The following is a 27,142-nucleotide window of genomic DNA, read 5'->3' on the forward strand; positions in this document are numbered from 1 at the left end:
TTCAACGTGGTTACACTTTAGATGTGGGATATTATTCTAATATATTTTGTATTTCGGCTTCCAAAGATTATAAAAAAAGATATTTGAGATAAAACCGTTAAAAACAAGACGCATGATCTGTCCAGCTTAACTTCCTTTACTTCACAGTACTGCGGAGCGCTGTCAGTTCTTCCTAAAACCCAAACGTACCGTCAGAATCAGCACGATCGGCGATTGTTGCAAAATGCTGTCTTCTACTGTTGCAAGATCAAAAAAATGGCTATTAAAAACACAAAAGCCTGCACAAGAGCCTGTTCACAAGGCGGTGCGTGCTCCAAAACGGACTGCAACGAGACAAGAAAAGTAGCCTATCCTTTGGGCTTCGTGTGTCCTCCTTAACTATCAAATATACATACAAATGTCAAAATGACCAGCTCTGAGATTCGCTTAAACACAGTTTATTCACTTAAACACAATTATGTCTTAAATGGACGTAAATAATAGGGAGAAATTGATGGTGCTTCAGTTACCGGTTACCGATTAGATTTGCTCTCGGTCTTAAAGGGGCAGCAGTCTAATAGCCTAAACCTGCTAACGATTCAGCCATTAATGCAAATCAAACAACAAAAGGCAGAAAACATCACTCACAGCTTTTGAATGAGTAACTTTAGATTTAATAAGCATTAATCTATCTATGATAAACTATACAGTGCTATTTTATATTTGATTACTAAATTAGGTTTCTTTTCAGACAGAAACAATTACCTGAAAAGATATGTTAGTACACCTTCCTGAAATTAAAGCACTTTGTATATAATTTGTATCTTTGATTGATTTTATTCTTGTGTTTGTACTTTTTTTTCTTATGTGTCCTTTTCGTACATAAAACAAAAAAGCCTGCACATTGCTGCATAACAAAAATATATTTTTCTTCGTTTTGATTTTTCTATTTTACATGTCAAAATATAGAGTTTAATTGTGTTCTTAATCCTTAAAAAAAAAAAAACACCAAAAAGAACCGATAAGAATACCGTTAAAGTATCGGATCGATAAGCGGTATTGGTAAGAGTAGTAATACCGATAAAACCTTAACGATACCCATCCCTATGTGAGACTGACATTAGTGTTGTTTGTTTTAAGTTCATTAGTGGAAGAATGCTGACCATAAGCGAGAGGTGAATTGGGGACCTCGGCCTGAAACGATGTCATCAAGTAAAAAAACTCTCACGCTAAATCTCACGCTAAATCTCACGCTAACTCTCACGCGAACTCTCACGCTAAATCTCACGCTAAATCTCACGCTAAATCTCACGCTAAATCTCACGCTAACTCTCACGCGAACTCTCACGCTAAATCTCACGCTAAATCTCACGCTAAATCTCACGCTAACTCTCACGCGAACTCTCACGCGAACTCTCACGCTAAATCTCACGCTAAATCTCACGCTAACTCTCACGCGAACTCTCATGCTAACTCTCATGCTAACTCTCATGCTACTCTCGTGCTAACTCTCATGCTAACTCTCACGCTAACTCTCATGCTAAATCTCACGCAAACTCTTATGCTAAATCTCACGCAAACTCTCATGCTAACTCTCACTGTTGCTCTGAAGTTTGAAGAGATGAACCCACAAACTGGCCTTTTCCCCGCTGAAATATTCGATCTGTGAAGCACAGGATCATGTGTGAGCAGCAACAGAGCAAATGTGGATTTGTTGGACATCTGAGTGATTTATTACTGCGATTTAGTGCAAATGAATAAAGTAAGCAATTTTTTCATAGGTTTATTAAACGGGCAGATTAAGGGCTGATAATATTATAAACATATTATAAACGTGCAGATTAAGGGCCGCTAATATTATAAACGTGCAGATTAAGGGCCGATAATATTATAAACGTGCAGATTAAGGGCCGATAATATTATAAACGTGCAGATTAAGGGCCGATAATATTATAAACGTGCAGATTAAGGGCCGATAATATTATAAACGTGCAGATTAAGGGCCGGTAAAATTACAGACGTGCAGATTAAGGGCCGCTAATATTATAAACGTGCAGATTAAGGGCCGATAATATTATAAACGTGCAGATTAAGGGCCGCTAATATTATAAACGTGCAGATTAAGGGCTGATAATATTATAAACGTGCAGATTAAGGGCCGATAATATTATAAACGTGCAGATTAAGGGCCGATAATATTATAAACGTGCAGATTAAGGGCCGATAATATTATAAACGTGCAGATTAAGGGCTGATAATATTATAAACGTGCAGATTAAGGGCCGATAATATTATAAACGTGCAGATTAAGGGCCGATAATATTATAAACGTGCAGATTAAGGGCCGATAATATTATAAACGTGCAGATTAAGGGCCGTTAACATTATAAACGTGCAGATTAAGGGCCGATAATATTATAAACGTGCAGATTAAGGGCTGATAATATTATAAACGTGCAGATTAAGGGCTGATAATATTATAAACGTGCAGATTAAGGGCCGCTAATATTATAAACGTGCAGATTAAGGGCCGATAATATTATAAACGTGCAGATTAAGGGCCGATAATATTATAAACGTGCAGATTAAGGGCCGATAATATTATAAACGTGCAGATTAAGGGCCGGTAATATTATAAACGTGCAGATTAAGGGCCGATAATATTATAAACGTGCAGATTAAGGGCCGATAATATTATAAACGTGCAGATTAAGGGCCGGTAAAATTACAGACGTGCAGATTAAGGGCCGATAATATTATAAACGTGCAGATTAAGGGCCGGTAAAATTACAGACGTGCAGATTAAGGGCCGATAATATTATAAACGTGCAGATTAAGGGCTGATAATATTATAAACGTGCAGATTAAGGGCCGATAATATTATAAACGTGCAGATTAAGGGCTGATAATATTATAAACGTGCAGATTAAGGGCCGGTAATATTATAAACGTGCAGATTAAGGGCCGATAATATTATAAACGTGCAGATTAAGGGCTGATAATATTATAAACGTGCAGATTAAGGGCCGATAATATTATAAATGTGCAGATTAAGGTAATATTAAAAACATGCATATTAAGGGCTGGGATTATTACAAACGTGCAGATAAGTAATATTATATTAAGATTCTCTTCATATGTCGTAGCGAAATCTGATCTGTTTATTGATTGTCATGCTCTCAGAGAAAGACTCACCAGAACAGAGTTACTGGGTTTCACTTTCATGTTTTCTGGGTTGGTTGAAGCAGCGAGACCCGATTATAGCACTTACACACAGAGAAAGTCAGATTTTCATGATATGTCCCCCTTTAAGTGACTGAATTCAGTCCGTTTTGAATTTCTATTTTAATTAATGTTTTAGTTTTAAGCTTGCCTTGTAACTCTATCCTCATAACTAACACAAACCACAGATGTGTGAATATGCAGAACATCTCAGCACCAGCATGTATGAAAAGTTAGTTTTATTCCAGTCCTCAGCACTTCAGATGTCAGCGCTGCGGGTCTGGGATGCGGAGCGACACACATCTGGCAGCTCCATGTGCTAAAAGACTCGGGCATCGGCCTGTCAATGACCAACCAGCAGCTCGCATGTCTTCTGTCAATCTCCCTCGACGTGTGTGTGTGTGTGTGTGTGTGTCTCAGTGTCTCAGTGTCCACTGAGGGATGAGGGATGAGGACACGACAGAAGCATGGCTGTCACATCACCTCACACACACGCCTGTAATTAAACAGCTTTCAGAAAGTTTAACACAAGCCAACATGTGTGAAACGCTCCGTCCTGACACCCTCTCACCGCGGATCACCGGATCACTGTATTACTGTATTACTGGATCATTGGATCACTGGATCAGCGGATCACAAGATCACTGGATCACCGTATTACCGTATCACTGGATCACTAGATCACCGAATCACCATATCACCGGATCACTAGATCACTGTATTACTGGATCACCGTATCACTTGATCACTGGATCACCGGATAACTGGATCACTGTATTACTGTATCACTGGATCATCGGATCACCAAATCACTGTATTACTGTATCACTGGATCACCGGATCACTGGATCAATCTATTACTGTATCACTGGATCATCGGATCACCAAACTACTGTATTACTGTATCACTGGATCACCGGATCACTGGATCACTGTATTACTGTATCACTGGATCATCGGATCACCAAACTACTGTATTACTGTATCACTGGATCACCGGATAACTGGATCACTGTATTACTGTATCACTGGATCATCGGATCACCAAATCACTGTGTTACTGGATCACTGGATCACCGGATCACCAAATCACTGTGTTACTGGATCACTGGATCACCGGATCACCAAATCACTGTGTTACTGGATCACTGGATCACCGGATCACTGGATCACCATATCACCAGATCACCAGATCACTGTATTACTGTATCACTGGATCACCGGATAACTGGATCACTGTATTACTGTATCACTGGATCATCGGATCACCAAATCACTGTATTACTGTATCACTGGATCACCGGATCACCAAATCACTGTGTTACTGGATCACTGGATCACCGGATCACTGGATCACCATATCACCAGATCACTGTATTACTGTATCACTGGATCACCGGATCACCAAATCACTGTATTACTGGATCACTGGATCACCATATTACCGTATTACTATCAATGGATTTTGTTATTATTACAGTAATATCAATGGGTAACTGTTCTCATTTGTAAGTCGCTTTGGTTAAAAGGTCTGCTAAATGAATAAATGTAAATATAAAAATGAAAAGTCTAAAAAAAATTGTTGTTTTAAATTTTGATAGAACATTTTTAAATGATGTTTTGGACATTTAAAAACCATTCAGAAATAAAGTTTTCATAACCTAATGAAAACATTTTTGCAAAACGTTTTTAGAACATTTTGGTTACACTATTTTGATGGTTCACTTTATACATTCGACTAACTATAAGTAACTTTGCACCTAAATGTCAAGTAACTCTCATTAGATTATTAGTAGAGTATTAGTAGACTGTTAGTAGAGCATTAGTGGAGTAATATTAGAGTATTAGTGGAGTATCAGTACAGTATTGGCAGAGTATTAGTAGACTGTTAGTAAAGCATTAGTAGAGCATTAGTAGATAAAGTGGATAAAGATAAAGTGTTCTCAGATATTAAGCTGACAGTCGACTAATACACTGATGGCTGATAGTTAACATTATAGACAGAAGAATGCCTTAAGTGGACCAGCGAAATGAAGTGTAACCCATATCTGTGTTAGCTGGGATACAGTCATGCAGTTCATACAAACTCAAACACTGCATCCATTTCCAGCACTCCTGGCTCTGGTGAACGTGTTCTCCGGCCTCTCGGGAGCCTCGGCGACTCGCTCTGATGGATGTCGTGTCTGTCAGGATCCGCTTGTACATCTCCTCCTCTGAGACACACTTTACCGCGACTCCATCGGCTAATCACTGCTCCTCCTTCTCACTCGCCATCTTTTATTCATCGCCAGCACCGCTGCACTCTCGTTTACCCCGCGTTTGGAAACATTCGAGGCCTGAAACCAAAGAAACTCAATTAAGAAAAACAATCATGAACAATTTCACAGTTTCCCAGCCAGCAGAAATACGCCCTTAATGTTTCGCTGACGTTCCCATTACGTAAGTCCCCCTGTGGTGAAAATCCCGTCTTTAATGTTGTCTATGTGGAGTTTTTAATACGCTGATAAGTTGATAAGTGGACAGCATTGCTGAGTATTTCCTCATTAAAACTGCAGTGAACCAAAGACAGTCGCAAAAACACGCTTTCTGGCGTCACAAACCACCTTGTAACCAATCAGATCAACGTGTGATCGTCAACCAGTGAGTGAGTGGAGGCGGGGCTCATTTGCATATTCATAGAACAGTGCATACTAAATGAGGCGAGGGTGTCGAGTTACATTCAAGATATTTGAAGGCATGAAGACATTATTTTTCAAGGAAAAAACTTTGAAATATGTCATTTTGGTGATCAAAGATGAGTTTTAAGGGACAAAATGGTTGACGACAGCGGGACTTTAAGGGACGTCACTCTTCACACATTATGGGAACTTTTGTAAGATTAGACGAACAACTAAAGCGTTTCAGAATTAAAACGTTCCATGAATGAAGACATAATTAAAGACCTGATAACTATACTAACGCTCTGTTTATAACTTGTTGGTCTCTGCATTATTTCCCCTTCATCTCCATTTAAAGCGGTATTCTGTTATTTGTTCCCATGGAGAATAAACAGAGGAATTTTGGAGAATGTGATTCAAGAGCTAAATCACAGCTAGCATGGTCGCTCCTCGTGTAATGTGGGTGACGGCCATCTTTAACCTGCGCATGCAGATGTAGGTCAGTGTGTGTGTGTGTGTGTGTGTGTGTGTGGGTCAGGCCGCTGCAGGCTGACAGCTCGTCAGTGAGCACTAATGAGGGTCCGTCACACTCCCTACGAGCTCCTCAGAAAGACGACAGCTCTCACAACAGCTCAGACCACAAGCCTGATGGCTAAAGTACCAGCAGAACACATCAGCGCTCTGGAGACGGAAGCTCTGCTTCAACTATCAGTTATTTCCACGTCTCCGTCGACTATAGATTACAAGGAGTTTGGTTTCATTCACTCATTTCATTTCTGTGTCTGACTGACGACTGGTGTGTTCTTGGCCTGGTTTAGACGTCTTTCCCTTGTTTGACCTCAGACTGTGTTTGGACGGCTATTGGGCGTCTTTAAACACACACTTTGCTCGCTGGGTTGAACCTGATGAGGGTTTTTACTCAGTGATTGAATGGGTCTAGAGTCGTAAGCGCTGGTTCACACGCGTGTTTTTGAGCCTTGAATCGGGATGGAAAGTGAAAGAGTCTCATCAGCAGTTCGAGAGAGAGTTCGTCCTCAGCACTTTCTCTCGGTCAGTCCGCATCATCCTCACGCTCGCGTCTGATTGGCTGATGGCCTGAAGGAGACCGGACGCCTGCACTGCAAAAATGCTTTTCCTGTTCAGTATTTTGGTCTTGTTTCCAGTCCAAATATCAAAGGATTTTTAAATCAAGATGCGTTTACTAATAGTAGAAATGACATATGAATGAAAATTAAGTGATTATTGCTTAAAAGAAGCGAAATTATCTGTAAAACAAAGAATCTGGTTTCTGTTTGAATTAAGATTATGTTTTGTAATTGGCAGATAATGTTTTTTTTTTTTTAATCATCAACTCACTTAATTTTGATTCATTCCTCCGAAAACAAGACATAATATCGTATGGCGTTTGACTTCACTCATCTAGTAAATGCATCTTGATTTAAGAATTGTTTGTTATTTGGACTGGAAACAAGACAAAAATACTCATTTTTTCCAGTGTGTTCTAACGTCCTATTCTGATTCAAAGTCTCACACACTTGCACAGATTCTCAGTGGTGGAGTGTGTGTGACGCCGCTGTCAGAAGCTGGTTTAGGTTTCAGCCAGATCTGTTAGAGATGCGGCTCGGCCAAACATATGTTCAGGAGAACGGGAACAAAAGCAAAGACACGTTAGCCTTTTCCCAGAGATGACCTTTGTGAGCTGATGTGCTTTTACACACACACACACACACACACACACGCACGCGCGCGCGCCTCGGGCTGGACTCGACTCTGGCCAGCGCTGCGATCTCCTCGTCTGAATCTCCCCTGGATAAATGTCAGGATTACACATTTCTGCACTCACACTGAAGACTTTAATTAGCATTAGTGTGTGTGTGTGTGTGTGCACTGTGTATAAATATTTTGTATATATAAATACACACAAATGCATCTATATATTTAAGACATTTTTTTCATGTATATATCGTACATATATTTATTCATCATTTATATTATATAAATATTGTATATATAAATAACACATTCCCTTGAATAGACATGCATATGTGTGTATTTATATATACAACATATTTATAGACAGTAAACACACATATTTTATGTAAACACAAACTTTTATTTTGGATGCGTTTGCTCGCGATTAATCGTTTCAATTTTAACCCTCTGATGATCCGCGTCCCAAATGACTTTTGCAAAAAATAAAAAATAAAAATGTTCTCCTGGTCCAAATGGTATGAAACTTTCTACGGCTCTCAACACTGTCTATATCTACAAAAAAAAAATGAAATTGGAATGATATCTGTTTTTATGTTGGCGTGATTAAAATAGTCACTCTCGTGGTCTTCGGGATCCACTGGACCCCTCTCAAAATCAGAAACAAGACAGAAATGACAGAAATAAAGTGTCACACTTCCAACAATGCAAAAAAAATCATGCTCACACACACACACACACACACACACACACACACACACACACACACATAGAGGAATACATTTTTGAAACTATAAAAATTGTTCTATCATTTGTAAAATAAAATCATCCAACATGCGGAACCACCACAAAAATAAATTTGTAACACAAAATTTACGTACACACACACACACACACACACACACTCAAATCTTTAGACTCCAACATTTGTCTTTGTAACGTTAGGTTTGATTGTAATCATAATGTAATATTATTGAAAAACTAGTTTTTTTCCAGTACAAAAAATGCTAAACTTTGACTAAAAGTATTTTATTTTTGTTATAATTGTGATTTTATAATATTTAGGAATTTATGAATTTATATTTATGTATTTATGAATCCCTCAGAATCCGACTAGTGAAAAGATACCGGTTAGTAAAATAGCAAATAGCATATAGTGGAGCTCTATGATCATATGGTGTTTTTTTTTTTAACTGCATTTTCCAAAAAAAAAAGGACAGAAATCTTACATTAAACCATGTAAAATGATCCATGTTATCCACATGAATGAAAAATTTGAAATATTGGTCTTTTATAGATTGAATTTTAAATAAAATGCTGTTTTTTTTTTAAAAGCCATTTAAATAAATAAATATTTATTTATTTATATAAATTTAAAAGATATCATAAATCCGCCAAAAACTGCACAAATGTTGAGTAAAAACATTAATAAACCAAGTAAAATTACATTTGTAAAAAAAAAAAAAATAACGATGTTACAAAATTAAATGTTATTGTCTAGGGTCGCATAGACCACGCGCGTGATTCCCAAACGAAGACCATCAGAGGGTTAAGGTTATTGCACAATATGCATATATATTCAAATATTTAAGTATTTTCAGAGTGTAGGGAGATTGACTCGATTACATAATTCGTGGAGCTTGTAGTGGGCGGAGCTAAAGTGACCTTTTGGCACTCTCTGATTGGTGGAATGTTTTAAGCATCATGGGTAATGCGGCTTTTCACCAGGAATTCTGCTGAGTGTGTTCGTAATGTGTGCCTATAGGCAGGTCCACACCGCTTTGCTTATTACACACACAGGGACGCGCAGCAGCACACACACATGCCAGTTATTCAAAATAAAAGGATTACAATGTAAAACACTACTTTACACACACTTTATCATTACACACAGCTTTAACCGTGAGCAAGAGCAGACCCGTTTCCTCGCTGGAGACACGTTGAGTTTTTCCGCTTGCAGATTCATGTAAACAGCGAATCCGTCATGACGCGAGAGCAACTGGCATTCAAAGGGAACGGGAGACGAGACTCGGATTGGTTTATTGCACGTTACGCCCGAAACACACCCATACTCATTAAGAGAATCCAGACGACACTATTAGACCATGCCCCGGCCGACCATTTCCCCGTCGTTAAACGAGCAAAAGCGGATTGAGACGCCGTAAGTGCACTAGTCCGTGAGCTTAAAATAGGGCCCGATGAGTTTTCACTTCCTGTTGTTGCTCTCTACAGCAAACCATCCAATCGACTCAATCAAATATACGTCACAACGGGGAAGGGAAACGAGAGCGCATCCCAACGATACCCGTGAACTGTGGTAAAATCACTGTAACACACACCCTCAGGATAATCACTTTTAAAATGAGCTGCACTGTCAAAGGTCCCACGTCACACACACATCCAGCAGCCAAGAAGTGTGGGATTAAACACACACACACACGCATGTGTCGTCTGGATTTGGCAGTCGCTGGTTCTTCGCTGGTCTCCTCACTCCGGGCCAGCCTCTAATCCGCTCTAATTAAAGCGAGCGTCGGCACAGGCATAACGAGCTGATGAATAATTACAATCTGAGGAAAATTGTGCAGCCGGGGTGGCAAATCTGGAGGGACAAGTGCTGAAAACAAGCGTGCAGCATTAAGACCACAGTCAGTCAAATCTGTGAACGGCCCGCGGGCCTTAACACTCGGCCTGTGTGAAAAGAAAAAACCGCAGTACTGGTGGCGAGACGAGACCTGGAGCGTCCCGAGGGACAACACTGCAGATCATCTCAGCTTCACTACAGCAAGGTCGTCGAGCGCGGATTCATAATGCAGATCAAGAGGATCGATCCAGAAACGTTAACAATCACGTCACAATATATCGCAATACAAAAATGCAACATGTATGGTGGATCACCCAAAAAAATAACATTCAAGTTTTCAGAGTCAGTACTACATGTAGAATGTTGAATAATGTATAATAATGCAATACATTATTTTAAACATATCTAGGCAGAAATCGGGCATATTCGTCTAAAATAATTCAGAATCGTGAATACTTTTATTGGGTCCAGCTATTTTCATTTTTTGTTAACCTTGGAGTATCGCAATAATATCGTATTGTGAGTTTATCGCGAATCATTACATCGACCTTTCAAATGTCATTATATCTGCTTGAATGAATAGGCCGACTCACTCACAAACACGTGATATGTAGGCCAACTGGGTTTTTTTGCATTTTCTGTAAAGCTGCTCAATATAAATGTGAAAACGCCATTTGAAAACGCAAACCGGCTGCGATGACATTTCACTGAACTAGAAGTCGTTGTTAAACTCTGAAATACGTTGCTGATGGGTAATAATCCTGGTGTGTAGTGTGCAAGAGATGTGTCGACTCTAACAGGAGCATGAAGAGACCAGAGGCGGATGAATCCGTGGAGTTTAATTAGTGCCGGCCTTCCCAAGCCAACAAGGTCGTTCACTTCCTAGGGTGATTTAACACACTGCGAGGTTTGCTCTTTTCTCTGCCAGCTGAGACGCGTTGTCAGAGCGAGTGGCGTTAAAAAAACGATGCACGATGAAACTTTGCTGTATTTTGATGTCTTTGTTTGGTTTGGCCGTCTCCATTATGTTCCCATTAAACATTGCAACTAAAAAATAATAGGCAATCTTTGTGCAACGTGGAGCAGAAAACACGAGCGGACAACGTTCTTCTCAGGAACATGCTCTCGGTTTGCTCGTTAAATCACCTATTAGAAGATGAGGAGATCTTAATAAAGTCTCCATGTGTTCCTCTCGTCCTCGTCTCACGCTTCATGTGTTGCGAGCGCGGAGATGTTTGGCTCTGCTCGTGGTCGAAGGGTAAAAAGCGAAGCCCTGGGCCATCGAGACTTGGCATTTATGCTGATGAGTCCTGATCACGGACTCTACTCATTAAACTAATAAGACTGTATTCAAATTAGCCGGGGCCGAAACACCGAAACACATGGCCGCATTTGTGAGTCAGAAATCTTTTGCTTTATTTCGTTAACAACAGAACTAATTAGACGAGGCGCTCCTTTCTAATGAATAATTATTTATCCTCTATCAAGCGGAAAAATCTGCCTTTTCCCCCCAATAACCTTTTTGCTCAAATTGCTGTTTTGTATGTATCTTAAGGACAGTTTAATATGGATTTCACTTGGTGGACGATGAAGTCTGGCCATACGTTTGCATGTCGTGATTGTTAGTTCAATGTTAATTATGCTTTTAATGCATTTCCATTTTTGTTTGCATCCTATTTATTCTGTGCACAGCAACTGTTCATTATAAGTCCTGTAAGTACACATTAATGGGCTTTACACATATTCAATAGTATTATTGATTTGATTGCACTGAACAAAACTAAATAATGGCTTTATAGCTGAAATTGAAATTCATAATTGGTGAATTTCAATTCAATTCAGGCTATTTATTTATAGCCTATAGCGCTTTTCAAAGCAGCTTTACAGAAAATGCATGAGTCCACATTACAATAAACAGTGATCCGTTATCAGAGGAGACTAAGTTATGGATTTCAGAAATGTACATAGGCTAGACACAATCACAGTTAGCTACAGATGTATTAATTAACTCACTGAAGTAATTAATAATTGTTTCACATTTTGGTAACACTTTATTTTACAGTGCCATACTTACAGTATAATTATATTTATTAGTGAATAATATGAATTAACAACATGTACTTACTATAGCGTTAGGGTAGATTAGGATTTGATGAGGGTTAGTTGCATGTAATTATGCATAATTTACTGTTATTATTACTATGGTTAGTACAAGTAGCATATGTAATAATGACACTGTAAAATAAAGTGTTAATGAAATAAATGAAAAGAAACAAACATGAGCACTGTAACTAAATAAATGCCTTACAAAAAAATCTGATGTGTCTAGTGATTGATGTTATATTTGTAAAATGTATGATGGAAAGTAAAAGGCAAAGATTAAAAGAAATCAGCTCACCCTCGGAGTGTGTAGAGTGTGTTTCAGCTCACTATCGGAGTGTGTAGAGTGTGTTTCAGCTCACCCTCGGAGTGTGTAGAGTGTGTTTCAGCTCACTATCGGAGTGTGTAGAGTGTGTTTCAGCTCACCCTCAGAGTGCGTAGTGTGTGTTTCAGCTCACCCTCAGAGTGTGTAGAGTGTGTTTCAGCTCACCCTCGGAGTGTGTAGAGTGTGTTTCAGCTCACCCTCAGAGTGTGTAGAGTGTGTTTCAGCTCACCCTCAGAGTGCGTAGAGTGTGTTTCAGCTCACCCTCAGAGTGTGTAGAGTGTGTTTCAGCTCACCCTCAGAGTGCGTAGTGTGTGTTTCAGCTCACCCTCAGAGTGTGTAGTGTGTGTTTCAGCTCACCCTCGGAGTGTGTAGTGTGTGTTTCAGCTCACCCTCGGAGTGTGTAGAGTGTGTTTCAGCTCACCCTCAGAGTGCGTAGTGTGTGTTTCAGCTCACCCTCGGAGTGTGTAGAGTGTGTTTCAGCTCACCCTCGGAGTGTGTAGAGTGTGTTTCAGCTCACCCTCGGAGTGTGTAGTGTGTGTTTCAGCTCACCCTCGGAGTGTGTAGAGTGTGTTTCAGCTCACCCTCAGAGTGCGTAGTGTGTGTTTCAGCTCACCCTCGGAGTGTGTAGTGTGTGTTTCAGCTCACCCTCGGAGTGTGTAGTGTGTGTTTCAGCTCACCCTCGGAGTGTGTAGAGTGTGTTTCAGCTCACCCTCGGAGTGTGTAGTGTGTCTCAGCTCACCCTCGGAGTGTGTAGAGTGTGTTTCAGCTCACCCTCGGAGTGTGTAGAGTGTGTTTCAGCTCACCCTCGGAGTGTGTAGTGTGTGTTTCAGCTCACCCTCAGAGTGTGTAGTGTGTGTTTCAGCTCACCCTCAGAGTGTGTAGTGTGTGTTTCAGCTCACCCTCGGAGTGTGTAGTGTGTGTTTCAGCTCACCCTCAGAGTGTGTAGTGTGTGTTTCAGCTCACCCTCAGAGTGTGTAGAGTGTGTTTCAGCTCACCCTCGGAGTGTGTAGTGTGTGTTTCAGCTCACCCTCAGAGTGTGTAGTGTGTGTTTCAGCTCACCCTCAGAGTGTGTAGTGTGTGTTTCAGCTCACCCTCAGAGTGTGTAGTGTGTGTTTCAGCTCACCCTCAGAGTGTGTAGAGTGTGTTTCAGCTCACCCTCGGAGTGTGTAGAGTGTGTTTCAGCTCACCCTCAGAGTGTGTAGAGTGTGTTTCAGCTCACCCTCAGAGTGTGTAGAGTGTGTTTCAGCTCACCCTCAGAGTGTGTAGAGTGTGTTTCAGCTCACCCTCGGAGTGTGTAGAGTGTGTTTCAGCTCACCCTCAGAGTGTGTAGAGTGTGTTTCAGCTCACCCTCGGAGTGTGTAGAGTGTGTTTCAGCTCACCCTCAGAGTGTGTAGAGTGTGTTTCAGCTCACCCTCAGAGTGTGTAGAGTGTGTTTCAGCTCACCCTCAGAGTGTGTAGAGTGTGTTTCAGCTCACCCTCGGAGTGTGTAGAGTGTGTTTCAGCTCACCCTCAGAGTGCGTAGTGTGTGTTTCAGCTCACCCTCAGAGTGTGTAGAGTGTGTTTCAGCTCACCCTCAGAGTGTGTAGAGTGTGTTTCAGCTCACCCTCGGAGTGTGTAGAGTGTGTTTCAGCTCACCCTCAGAGTGTGTAGAGTGTGTTTCAGCTCACCCTCAGAGTGTGTAGAGTGTGTTTCAGCTCACCCTCAGAGTGTGTAGTGTGTGTTTCAGCTCACCCTCAGAGTGTGTAGTGTGTGTTTCAGCTCACCCTCGGAGTGTGTAGTGTGTGTTTCAGCTCACCCTCGGAGTGTGTAGAGTGTGTTTCAGCTCACCCTCAGAGTGCGTAGTGTGTGTTTCAGCTCACCCTCGGAGTGTGTAGAGTGTGTTTCAGCTCACCCTCAGAGTGCGTAGTGTGTGTTTCAGCTCACCCTCGGAGTGTGTAGAGTGTGTTTCAGCTCACCCTCGGAGTGTGTAGAGTGTGTTTCAGCTCACTATCGGAGTGTGTAGAGTGTGTTTCAGCTCACCCTCAGAGTGCGTAGTGTGTGTTTCAGCTCACCCTCGGAGTGTGTAGAGTGTGTTTCAGCTCACCCTCGGAGTGTGTAGAGTGTGTTTCAGCTCACCCTCAGAGTGCGTAGTGTGTGTTTCAGCTCACCCTCGGAGTGTGTAGTGTGTGTTTCAGCTCACCCTCGGAGTGTGTAGAGTGTGTTTCAGCTCACCCTCGGAGTGTGTAGTGTGTCTCAGCTCACCCTCGGAGTGTGTAGAGTGTGTTTCAGCTCACCCTCGGAGTGTGTAGAGTGTGTTTCAGCTCACCCTCGGAGTGTGTAGTGTGTGTTTCAGCTCACCCTCAGAGTGTGTAGTGTGTGTTTCAGCTCACCCTCAGAGTGTGTAGTGTGTGTTTCAGCTCACCCTCGGAGTGTGTAGTGTGTGTTTCAGCTCACCCTCAGAGTGTGTAGTGTGTGTTTCAGCTCACCCTCTGAGTGCGTAGTGTAGTGTGTGTTTCAGCTCACCCTCAGAGTGTGTAGTGTGTGTTTCAGCTCACCCTCAGAGTGTGTAGTGTGTGTTTCAGCTCACCCTCGGAGTGCGTAGTGTGTGTTTCAGCTCACCCTCAGAGTGCGTAGTGTGTGTTTCAGCTCACCCTCGGAGTGTGTAGTGTGTTTCAGCTCACCCTCAGAGTGTGTAGTGTGTGTTTCAGCTCACCCTCAGAGTGTGTAGTGTGTGTTTCAGCTCACCCTCAGAGTGCGTAGTGTGTGTTTCAGCTCACCCTCGGAGTGTGTAGTGTGTTTCAGCTCACCCTCGGAGTGTGTAGTGTGTGTTTCAGCTCACCCTCAGAGTGTGTAGTGTGTGTTTCAGCTCACCCTCAGAGTGTGTAGTGTGTTTCAGCTCACCCTCAGAGTGCGTAGTGTGTGTTTCAGCTCACCCTCGGAGTGTGTAGTGTGTGTTTCAGCTCACCCTCGGAGTGCGTAGTGTGTGTTTCAGCTCACCCTCAGAGTGTGTAGTGTGTGTTTCAGCTCACCCTCAGAGTGCGTAGTGTGTGTTTCAGCTCACCCTCAGAGTGTGTAGTGTGTGTTTCAGCTCACCCTCGGCGTGAGTAGTGTGTGTTTCAGCTCACCCTCGGAGTGTGTAGTGTGTGTTTCAGCTCACCCTCGGAGTGTGTAGTGTGTGTTTCAGCTCACCCTCGGAGTGCGTAGTGTGTGTTTCAGCTCACCCTCGGAGTGTGTAGTGTGTGTTTCAGCTCACCCTCAGAGTGCGTAGTGTGTGTTTCAGCTCACCCTCAGAGTGTGTAGTGTGTGTTTCAGCTCACCCTCGGAGTGTGTAGTGTGTGTTTCAGCTCACCCTCAGAGTGCGTAGTGTGTGTTTCAGCTCACCCTCAGAGTGTGTAGTGTGTGTTTCAGCTCACCCTCGGAGTGTGTAGAGTGTGTTTCAGCTCACCCTCAGAGTGTGTAGAGTGTGTTTCAGCTCACCCTCAGAGTGTGTAGTGTGTGTTTCAGCTCACCCTCAGAGTGTGTAGTGTGTGTTTCAGCTCACCCTCAGAGTGTGTAGTGTGTGTTTCAGCTCACCCTCAGAGTGCGTAGTGTGTGTTTCAGCTCACCCTCGGAGTGTGTAGTGTGTTTCAGCTCACCCTCAGAGTGTGTAGTGTGTGTTTCAGCTCACCCTCAGAGTGTGTAGTGTGTGTTTCAGCTCACCCTCAGAGTGCGTAGTGTGTGTTTCAGCTCACCCTCGGAGTGTGTAGTGTGTTTCAGCTCACCCTCGGAGTGTGTAGTGTGTGTTTCAGCTCACCCTCAGAGTGTGTAGTGTGTGTTTCAGCTCACCCTCAGAGTGTGTAGTGTGTTTCAGCTCACCCTCAGAGTGCGTAGTGTGTGTTTCAGCTCACCCTCAGAGTGTGTAGTGTGTGTTTCAGCTCACCCTCGGAGTGTGTAGTGTGTTTCAGCTCACCCTCAGAGTGTGTAGTGTGTGTTTCAGCTCACCCTCAGAGTGTGTAGTGTGTGTTTCAGCTCACCCTCAGAGTGTGTAGTGTGTGTTTCAGCTCACCCTCAGAGTGTGTAGTGTGTGTTTCAGCTCACCCTCGGAGTGTCTAGTGTGTGTTTCAGCTCACCCTCAGAGTGTGTAGTGTGTGTTTCAGCTCACCCTCAGAGTGCGTAGTGTGTGTTTCAGCTCACCCTCGGAGTGTGTAGAGTGTGTTTCAGCTCACCCTCGGCGTGTGTAGTGTGTGTTTCAGCTCACCCTCGGAGTGTCTAGTGTGTGTTTCAGCTCACCCTCGGAGTGTGTAGAGTGTGTGTGTGTGCGTGTTTGTGATTCAGCTCATCCTCAGAGTAAGTGTGTGTGTATATGTGTTTTTCAGCTGATCCTCAGTGTGTGTGTGTGTGTTTCAGCACTGGTTTGTCTGTAGGTACGCGAGACAAAAGGTCCCTGTGGTCGTTCTCTGTAAACAGTGATTATGGCAGACGTGACCTCGAGCGCAGCGGATCATGTAAATGGCAGAGTCTCGTAGCTTTAGCGGGGAGTTGATCCAGTAAACAGTGTGTCGTGGCTCGCGGACTAACACGGATCCTCAGGCTACGATGTGATTTTGTGGTTTGACATTAAACCTGGCGGCCTGAATCTGGGCCACTCGAGCCCTGTGACCTCTGACCCCTCTTTCCCACTGGGGGCTTGAGGAAACGGTCGCGACCCCGTTTGCATCCCGCCGGCGCGGGATGCTAACTCACCCTGACGAGAGGTTATTAGAAACATATTCTTGGGGCCTTTGCCATTTACTGCCTCCATGGGGTGAGATCTTCTCTGTCCCGAGGAACGCTTGAGGAACGAGAGACGCTGATACACACACCTGCGCTCACACACAGAGGCTAATATCATGCTTTTCCCATCGTTATTTAGTGAGCATGAAAAAGATCCAGTTCTTCTCTATATCAGTGTCAGTGTTTCTGAACTCCTGAAACGCCTCCATTGTAGTCTTGAGTTTCTTCCAGGAATGAACACGTCACAATGTTCCTCATTTAAATAATTAATGCGCAGAATAAAGGGGCGGGGCCTGGTTTAGTTAGTTAGTAGTGTGTTGAAACCATTTGGCAACCTTCAGTCTCTCTCTCTCTATAACCAGCACTGAGAGAGTTCGCCTGCAGTTCCTCCTCTGGCCACTAGAGGCGCTGCAGATGAGACTCACTCCCATAGACCCGCATGTTAAAATTAAATTAAAATTTACAGCAGAAATAAACATGTTTACAGTCTGGTCTAAAAGTGGTTCTGGTCTATATCGCTAATGTTGCCCTTCATGGCGACTGTGAGGGGGGAATTATTTTATAACTCATCCGTTTAAATTATATTAAGCCTTAAAGTTCTGCATAATTAAGGGTGTGGCCACTTGAGTGACAGGTGGATTGCTGCTGATGTCAGTACTAGGCATTTGTCTGCTAGCATTAGCGTCACCTCAGCTAATCCGCCTCCGGGAGTGTCGCGCGGCCAAGATAGCGACGGCCAGCTCCGCCCACTTCGGGCTTCAGAAACACAAGTGATGTCAAACACACTACGCAAATCAAACACTTTATGGTGAAAACTGGCGGTTAAGGAAAGGGGCGGGACATTTCCCAAACACACTCGAAGCGCTTGACCAATCACAACACACTACTTCAGCCGCCCAATCAGAGCACAGTGTGCTTTTCAGAAGGCGACAGGAAGTAAACAGAGCGTTCCTGACAGACTGGGAAGAGAGGAGCCGCAACAATGGAGAATATGAGGAGAATAATCAACATTCAAACAAGAGAACCTGTTCTAGTCGAGCCTGAACACATCAAGACTGTGATATCCTCTTTAACATCTGTAATGATATGGACGTTCCTGGAAGCCTCGTCACAGTTTGTCTCCAATGTGTGTCGCATCTGGATATAATAAATCGAAACAGTGAGCGGGAAATTTACTGTCCCTCAGCTTGAGTTCTTAAATATTTTACGAGGGTCAATGTAAGAGTGTCTGGGGTTTTGCAAATATAATCTTTAAGATACTTCCATTTCTTCATGTTTAATGACTCTCAGATGCACTTTAATATGAATTTACACTCTTAGGACAAAAAGTTTCAGTGTGTTACTGTATAAAAATCAAGCGTTCTTTAGCTTAAATGAAACGTCTTAAATGACTGTATAATACTTTCATGTTTAATGGGTTTTTTCTAGTGACCATTTTTATGAACTGCTTAATTCATAAAAAAAATATATTGATATGATAAATGAATTACACTGTGTGCTGTGCATGACCTGTCTAAGCTGCTGTTCATCTCTGGTGCTCTGCGTGTGTCGAACAAATTACATTTACAATTACAAGATTTTGTTTGATAATGTTGAGAGATGTCGTTCGGCTGCAGTTCCACACGCTTCCACTAGAGGAAACTCTCTCGTCTCTGACTGTTGTTACAGGACCATCAAACCTGCTCCAATCATGGTGTGTGTGTGTGTGTTCACACAGCAAGAGTCAAAACCTTTACCACATTTTGCACCATTTCGAGGAAGTAAAAAATTCGAACAAAACAAAACAGAAAATTTTTAGGTCAAAACGTACACTGAATCTGTGTGTCCTGTAATCTCACTGAAGGCCTGAGGGTTAGGGTTAGGGTTAGGTTCATGACCTGAGATTCATAAGCTCACAATTTCATTTGATGCCCGACATGTGTGTTTCACCACAACTGTTCCTGAAGGTCCTGGAGTCCACAAGCTCTCACACACACGTGTGTTTCACCACAAAAACACCTCAACAAACATCATCATCTCCTCGAGCACGACTCTAAGCGCTTGACAGCATCGGCCACCTTTGAACATGAAGATGAAGATGAAGATGAAGGCTGACCTTCGCACACTTGTGGTAATCTGTCAATATTTCCAACATCTCCCTCTCGCTCATGTGTTATTGTGTGTGTTTGTGTCCACCTATTGATTGACAGCTGGCTCCAGAGCCACTCAGACCTCTTAAAATACCAGCGCTGAGCTTCAGGTTTCCCGTCGGCCCCGGGCCCCTATTGTGTGTGTGTGTGTGTGTGTGTGAGCTCCTCCTTCACTGTCAGATCAGTGAGCTTCGAGTCGGACAGAACGTCACAGATCTGATCTGAGGAAATCTACATTGTCTCCCGTTAGATGTGTGACGCACGTCTCCGTTGATGAATAATGAAAAAAAAATTAAAGTTGTTTTGTGTTTTTAAACCTGCGTTTTCTGCAAGCCAGCCGTTGCTCGTGTTCACGCGTGTTCCAGACTCATCTACAGAAAGCCTGTAATGAAATTTAGTTCAATCCCAGGCATCAGACCCGAGGGTTAGAGGTCAGCCAGAGGGGGGGTCATCGTGTAACCCGCCCCGTTCAGGATTAAAAGGGAAAGCCCACTTTTGTCATGAGGTCAAGGGGGTCGCGGGGTCAGTGTCGCTGGGACGGCCCAGATCACTCAGTGCTATAAATTATGTACCAAATCAGAGCCAGAGGAAAATCAGCGTCTCTTCTGACGGGGGGGGGGGGGGGGGGGGGGGTCGCAGGAGACGTTACTCCACGACCTTAATCGAGAGTAAAGGAAGCGCTCGGTCGCACACACACACACCTCTGGGGTCACAATACACACCTGTGAGTGTGTGTCAGAGCAGATCTGAGCGATGGACGAGTGATTACGTGAGTGTCGGACGTCATGTGTGTACTGAACATGCTTTGTGTCTCGGACGACAGACGCCGTCACTGTGTAACATAACACACACACACACACACACACACACACACTCAACGTTGTGAATATAGAGAATGTGCTCCCTAAAAACGACACAACACTCTAATTTTATTTTTATTAATATTTTGAATTGGCTTTTATTTTTGTATTTTTTGTTTACATGTAAATTTTTATTCACATTTTGTGATTTCATGGTGTGCTTTGTCGTTTTATTTTATTTATTTGTTTTGAAATGTTGCTAATTACGTTTAATTTTATGCGGTAGGGTTATAATGTTGTGTTTTTTATACATTGGCCATAACATTGAGAGAACCTGAACGTTCCCTGTTATTTAGAAAGAACGGATTTTCCGAGATTTATATTGTTTTTGTGCTTCATGAGTTGATTTGGACATATAATCACAGCAAACAGGGTTAAACAGATTTGTTTTCTGTGCATAACATGAGAGATGGAGCTCTTGGATTCTGCTTTACTGCTCATATTCCCTGGAAACATGATTAGATGAAGAAGCTCATCCTCCTGAACGTCATGAACAGAACAGCTGTAACAGCTGGACGGACTTCAGATTCCCTGATTACAGTAGACGTCGAGTCGAGTCAAGTCACATTTATTTCTATAGCGCTTTTTACAATACAGATTGTATCAAAGCAGCTTCACAGTGAGAACATGAAAATAATGCAACACAGATCAATAATATTGTTGAATATTAAATGTCCCCAACTAAGCAAGCCAAAAGCAAGGCAACAGAGGCATGGAACCAAAACTCCATCAGGCGATTGGATGGAGAAGAAAACCTCGGGAGAACCCAGACTCAGTCGGGGGCCAATGAAGGAACAGTGATTATAAAACAAATTGGATCGAAATATTAAGAGAATTTGTCCATTTCAATCTGTTTGTAAGTGGAAGTAATCACGCCGGTTGGGAGACGAGATGTTGAGGTTCAGTGAGGTCGTGTCAATGAGGGCGACACTTCAGGATGAGTCGGGATGGGTCCAGGCGCAGGTAGAGGGTCCCTCGGGATAAACAGGGAAACTGATATTAGCGTAGACGCCATCCTTCTTATGATGTAACGAGTACATCAGGATTTACAGGACGTGTTCCCGGTTCAGGCTGACCTGATCTACGCAGCCTAACAAGTCTATAGTGTGTTGTGTGTATGCCAGGTAAAAGAGATGTGTTTTAGTCTAGATTTGGACTGCCAGAGTGTGTCTGCTTCCCGGACAATGTTAGGAAGATTGTTCCAGAGTTTTGGTGTTAAATAGGAACAGGATCTCCCGCCTGCAGTCGAGTTAGATATTCTAGATATTATCAACTGGCCGGAGTTTAGAGATCGCAATAGACGTGAAGGACTATAATGCGTTACGAGCTCGCTCAAGTACTGGAGATAAACCATTCAGTGCTTTATAAGTAATCAGCAATATTTAAAAATGTATATGATGTTTAATAGGCAGCCAATGCTGATGCTGGACCTACGACCTCAACACATGATGTCGTCAACCGGATTAAACGACTCATCACTTAAGCTGGACTATGATGCTATTTTCTTCTAGAAACAAACGTTGTTGCATTATTTTCCTGTTATCACTGTAAAGCTGCTTTGAAACACTGTGTTGTAAATAGCGCTATATAAATAAAGGAGACTTGAAGTGTGTGTGTGTGTGTGTGTGTCTCGTTGCACAGGTGCTGCTGAATCAGTGCATGATCTGAGATCATCTGAAAACTGTCTCTGCAATAGCAGAGTTTAATGACGGTCATAAACGCTTTATGGTCCGACCCGTCCCTTCAGCTGATGCCTATCACTGTCTTTATCAACCCAACGTTTCTGACTCGGTGAATCTGGCCTGAAGAGGCATCGAAGACTCCTGCTATAATGAGCGGCTGAAAGCGGAGTTTAAAAAACACAGCATTGTGGGAATTTCCTAAAGCATCATCGTCTTGCTTGGTGTGTGTTTATGGTGTTTGTTGTGCAGGATCTGCAGGATGGGTGCGGCACGATAAGCAGCAGACGGGTGACATGAGGAGTGTGTGTGTGAGCGGCTGGAGACTGTGTTATCTGTGGGCGGAGAGACGCTTCACACGACTGAGACGTGGCCGATCACTTGAGGGATGCTGGGAGATCTGGGGTTCCTGGAGAACACACGGAGGAGTGTGTGTGTGTGTGTGTGTGTGTGTGTGCTGGGAGATCTGGGGTTCCTGAGGAACATGAAGGAAAGTGAGTATCCAGGCGAACTGATGAGTGTGTTTGTGTATGGCTCATTCATGTGTTTATTAGAGGCTCCGGCCAAAGAGACGCTCAAAAAGAGAGGAAATCTATACACTGCATCAGAGGCGTTTGTGTAGCGCTGAGTTCTTCCTGCAGCCGCCTGTGTGTGTGTGTGTGTGTGTGTTAGAGAGAGTCGGCTCCGGCCTGTCTGCCTCTGTGTGTGTGTGTGTGTGGGTTGAGTATGAGTGTTAGTGTGAGTGTGTCTGTGAGTGGGTGTGTGAGTAACGTTCCCATAATGTTTGAAGAAGGATACAATCGAATGTTTTAGCAAAATATTCTTAAAACTTATTTGGCAGTTGCCAAGAGAACAGAACTTGCCTGACTGCATTGTGCCCAGTGTAAAGTTTGGTGGAGGGGGGGTTATGGTGTGGGGTTGTTTGGTGGAGGGGGGATTATGGTGTGGGGTTGTTTGGTGGAGGGGGATTACGGTGTGGGGTTGTTTGGTGGAGGGGGATTATGGTGTGGGGTTGTTTGGTGGAGGGGGATTATGGTGTGGGGTTGTTTGGTGGAGGGGGATTATGGTGTGGGGTTGTTTGGTGGAGGGGGATTACGGTGTGGGGTTGTTTGGTGGAGGGGGATTACGGTGTGGGGTTGTTTGGTGGAGGGGGATTACGGTGTGGGGTTGTTTGGTGGAGGGGGATTACGGTGTGGGGTTGTTTGGTGGAGGGGGATTACAGTGTGGGGTTGTTTGGTGGAGGGGGGTTACGGTGTGGGGTTGTTTGGTGGAGGGGGATTACGGTGTGGGGTTGTTTGGTGGAGGGGGATTATGGTGTGGGGTTGTTTGGTGGAGGGGGATTACGGTGTGGGGTTGTTTGCTGGAGGGGAATTATGGTGTGGGGTTGTTTGGTGGAGGGGGATTACGGTGTGGGGTTGTTTGGTGGAGGGGGATTACGGTGTGGGGTTGTTTGGTGGAGGGGGATTACGGTGTGGGGTTGTTTGGTGGAGGGGGATTATGGTGTGGGGTTGTTTGGTGGAGGGGGATTATGGTGTGGGGTTGTTTGGTGGAGGGGGATTACGGTGTGGGGTTGTTTGGTGGAGGGGGATTATGGTGTGGGGTTGTTTGGTGGAGGGGGATTACGGTGTGGGGTTGTTTGCTGGAGGGGGATTACGGTGTGGGGTTGTTTGGTGGAGGGGGATTACGGTGTGGGGTTGTTTGGTGGAGGGGGGATTATGGTGTTGGGTTGTTTGGTGGAGGGGGATTACGGTGTGGGGTTGTTTGGTGGAGGGGGGATTATGGTGTGGGGTTGTTTGGTGGAGGGGGGATTACGGTGTGGGGTTGTTTGGTGGAGGGGGATTACGGTGTGGGGTTGTTTGGTGGAGGGGGATTACGGTGTGGGGTTGTTTGGTGGAGGGGGATTACGGTGTGGGGTTGTTTGGTGGAGGGGGATTACGGTGTGGGGTTGTTTGGTGGAGGGGGATTACGGTGTGGGGTTGTTTGGTGGAGGGGGATTACGGTGTGGGGTTGTTTGCTGGAGGGGGATTACGGTGTGGGGTTGTTTGCTGGAGGGGGATTACGGTGTGGGGTTGTTTGGTGGAGGGGGATTATGGTGTGGGGTTGTTTGGTGGAGGGGGGATTACGGTGTGGGGTTGTTTGGTGGAGGGGGATTACGGTGTGGGGTTGTTTGCTGGAGGGGGATTACGGTGTGGGGTTGTTTGCTGGAGGGGGATTACGGTGTGGGGTTGTTTGCTGGAGGGGGATTACGGTGTGGGGTTGTTTGATGGAGGGGGGATTATAGTATGGGGTTGTTTGGTGGAGGGGGGATTACGGTGTGGGGTTGTTTGATGGAGGGGGGATTATAGTATGGGGTTGTTTGCTGGAGGGGGATTACGGTGTGGGGTTGTTTGATGGAGGGGGGATTATAGTATGGGGTTGTTTGGTGGAGGGGGGATTACGGTGTGGGGTTGTTTGCTGGAGGGGGATTATGGTGTGGGGTTGTTTGGTGGAGGGGGATTATAGTATGGGGTTGTTTGGTGGAGGGGGGATTATGGTGTGGGGTTGTTTGGTGGAGGGGGGATTATGGTGTGGGGTTGTTTGGTGGAGGGGGGATTATGGTGTGGGGTTGTTTGGTGGAGGGGGATTACGGTGTGGGGTTGTTTGGTGGAGGGGGATTACGGTGTGGGGTTGTTTGGTGGAGGGGGGATTACGGTGTGGGGTTGTTTGGTGGAGGGGGATTATGGTGTGGGGTTGTTTGGTGGAGGGGGGATTATGGTGTGGGGTTGTTTGGTGGAGGGGGATTACGGTGTGGGGTTGTTTGGTGGAGGGGGATTATGGTGTGGGGTTGTTTGGTGGAGGGGGATTACGGTGTGGGGTTGTTTGGTGGAGGGGGGATTACGGTGTGGGGTTGTTTGGTGGAGGGGGATTATGGTGTGGGGTTGTTTGGTGGAGGGGGGATTATGGTGTGGGGTTGTTTGGTGGAGGGGGATTACGGTGTGGGGTTGTTTGGTGGAGGGGGGATTATGGTGTGGGGTTGTTTGGTGGAGGGGGGATTATGGTGTGGGGTTGTTTGGTGGAGGGGGGATTATGGTGTGGGGTTGTTTGGTGGAGGGGGATTACGGTGTGGGGTTGTTTGGTGGAGGGGGATTACGGTGTGGGGTTGTTTGGTGGAGGGGGGATTACGGTGTGGGGTTGTTTGGTGGAGGGGGTTACGGTGTGGGGTTGTTTGGTGGAGGGGGATTACGGTGTGGGGTTGTTTGGTGGAGGGGGGATTATGGTGTGGGGTTGTTTGGTGTAGGGGGGGATTACGGTGTGGGGTTGTTTGATGGAGGGGGATTACGGTGTAGGGTTGTTTGGTGGAGGGGGATTATGGTGTGGGGTTGTTTGGTGGAGGGGGATTATGGTGTGGGGTTGTTTGATGGAGAGAGATTACGGTGTGGGGTTGTTTGGTGGAGGGGGATTATGGTGTGGGGTTGTTTGATGGAGAGAGATTACGGTGTGGGGTTGTTTGGTGGAGGGGGATTACGGTATGGGGTTGTTTGGTGGAGGGGGATTATGGTGTGGGGTTGTTTGATGGAGAGAGATTACGGTGTGGGGTTGTTTGGTGGAGGGGGATTACGGTATGGGGTTGTTTGGTGGAGAGAGATTACGGTATGGGGTTGTAATCCTAATGTCTGCAGCGCACATATGACAATAACAATATTTTGCTAATGTTAAAGCTGCAGTCGGCAAGTCTGGCAGATTGAGTGGACTTAGGCTACATTTTGAATGTTTATAACTCTCCCCTCCCCCACTATCAACGAATACCCTCCCACAGAGTTCGTGCTCATCGGTGGGTGTGCACCAGTTTTTCCGTCTCATCAGCATCCATCAACATTCTTCCAAAAAGCCTAACTTTATTCCTTCATCTGGACATGTTAATACACCTAACGTCACGTTGACACGGATTAACCTGCTAATGAACCTGCCCAACAAGTGCTAACATAAGCTATCCATACCAGCACATTAGGGCAAACACAGGCTACTTAGATTACTAACACTGAGACTTAAAGGGCATATTGCAGGTTAGAGGACCCAACGAGTCAATGCATAGAAAAACAATGTAGGAACTAGATTTTGGATGGATCTCTAGATCAGTGGATCTCTGAGTGAGTGAGTGAGTGGAGGCAGGGCTCATTTGCATATTCATAGAATCACGCATACTAAATGAGGTGAGGGTGTCGAGTTACATTCAAGCTATTTTAAGGCAGGAAGAGATTTTTATCTATCTATTCAAAAATCTGCCTTTTAAAACTTCTATTTAACTAAAACTAAATCTATTTGAAACTTGAAACCTTCGAATTTTGATGATAAAACTACTTCAAACTTAAAAACGTCTGACTGAAAGCTATTATTAAAACTTTTTCCAATAACACTAAACTCGATGTCCGGGACCACCGTACGCTTGCTTCAGACGGTGTTTGTTCTGCTTCTCATGTCCTGAAGCATGGTCAAGGCCTTTATCTTCTTTACACACTCGTGAAACGAGAGATATTTTTAGCTCACCCACACACTCATCTGTTCCGCCAATTCTTGAGGTTTCGTATTGTATATGATCACAGAGGTGAACATGAGGATCAGACACAGAGAGATGGAGATCAGGTTCTGCTGGGCAACCAGTGACTGAACAACTCTATTAATAGAGTTCAGATCCCAGAGGAGAGAATAGCAGGAAACACACACACACACACACACACGGAGAGAGAGAGAGTTTACGCGGAACGGTCTTGTGAATCACACGTGACCCAAACACTGTAATGAGTTTTCAACAAGAGGACCTTCACCTCAGATGAATCTGTAGAGATGAATGCATCCTCATGAGGAGTGGACACACACATGGACACAATCCCACAGCTGATCGCACTACCGCTAATAATCATCCTAGCAAACTCCGCTCCGCTAACAATAGCGCTCGCTTCCTCCATCCAGAGGACCTTCTTCATTCGGTGCTCATGTTCTCCTCATTTCCACCGGGATCGAGTAGCGCACAAGGGATTTAATTCGACTTCGCTTAATCTAATTTATCCTTTAAGAAACGCATGCAGCTGTGTTTCATTTGCTATAATTCTCAAACACATCATTGATTGCGCTGCCAGTTGCTTCGGCTTTTATTTCCTCCCATGAAAAGCTTTTAATTTACGAACGAAACCC

At 44.2% G+C, this 27,142-nt stretch overlaps 1 long non-coding RNA gene across 1 annotated transcript in view; it reads right to left on the bottom strand.

Annotated features, from left to right (window-relative positions):
• Nucleotides 1–4,607: 4,607 nt before the first annotated feature.
• The window catches only part of LOC148981528 (uncharacterized), a 64,083-nt gene continuing 41,548 nt past the window's right edge, over nucleotides 4,608–27,142 (bottom strand). The window contains exon 3 of the long non-coding RNA XR_016168156.1: nucleotides 4,608–5,537. This is a non-coding gene — a long non-coding RNA (uncharacterized LOC148981528). The remainder of the gene's footprint in view (nucleotides 5,538–27,142) is intronic.

Source organism: Pimephales promelas, chromosome 4, assembly GCF_988280905.1.
Source record: "Pimephales promelas chromosome 4, fPimPro1.hap1.1, whole genome shotgun sequence".
In the NCBI taxonomy this organism is placed as follows: Eukaryota; Metazoa; Chordata; class Actinopteri; order Cypriniformes; family Leuciscidae; genus Pimephales; species Pimephales promelas.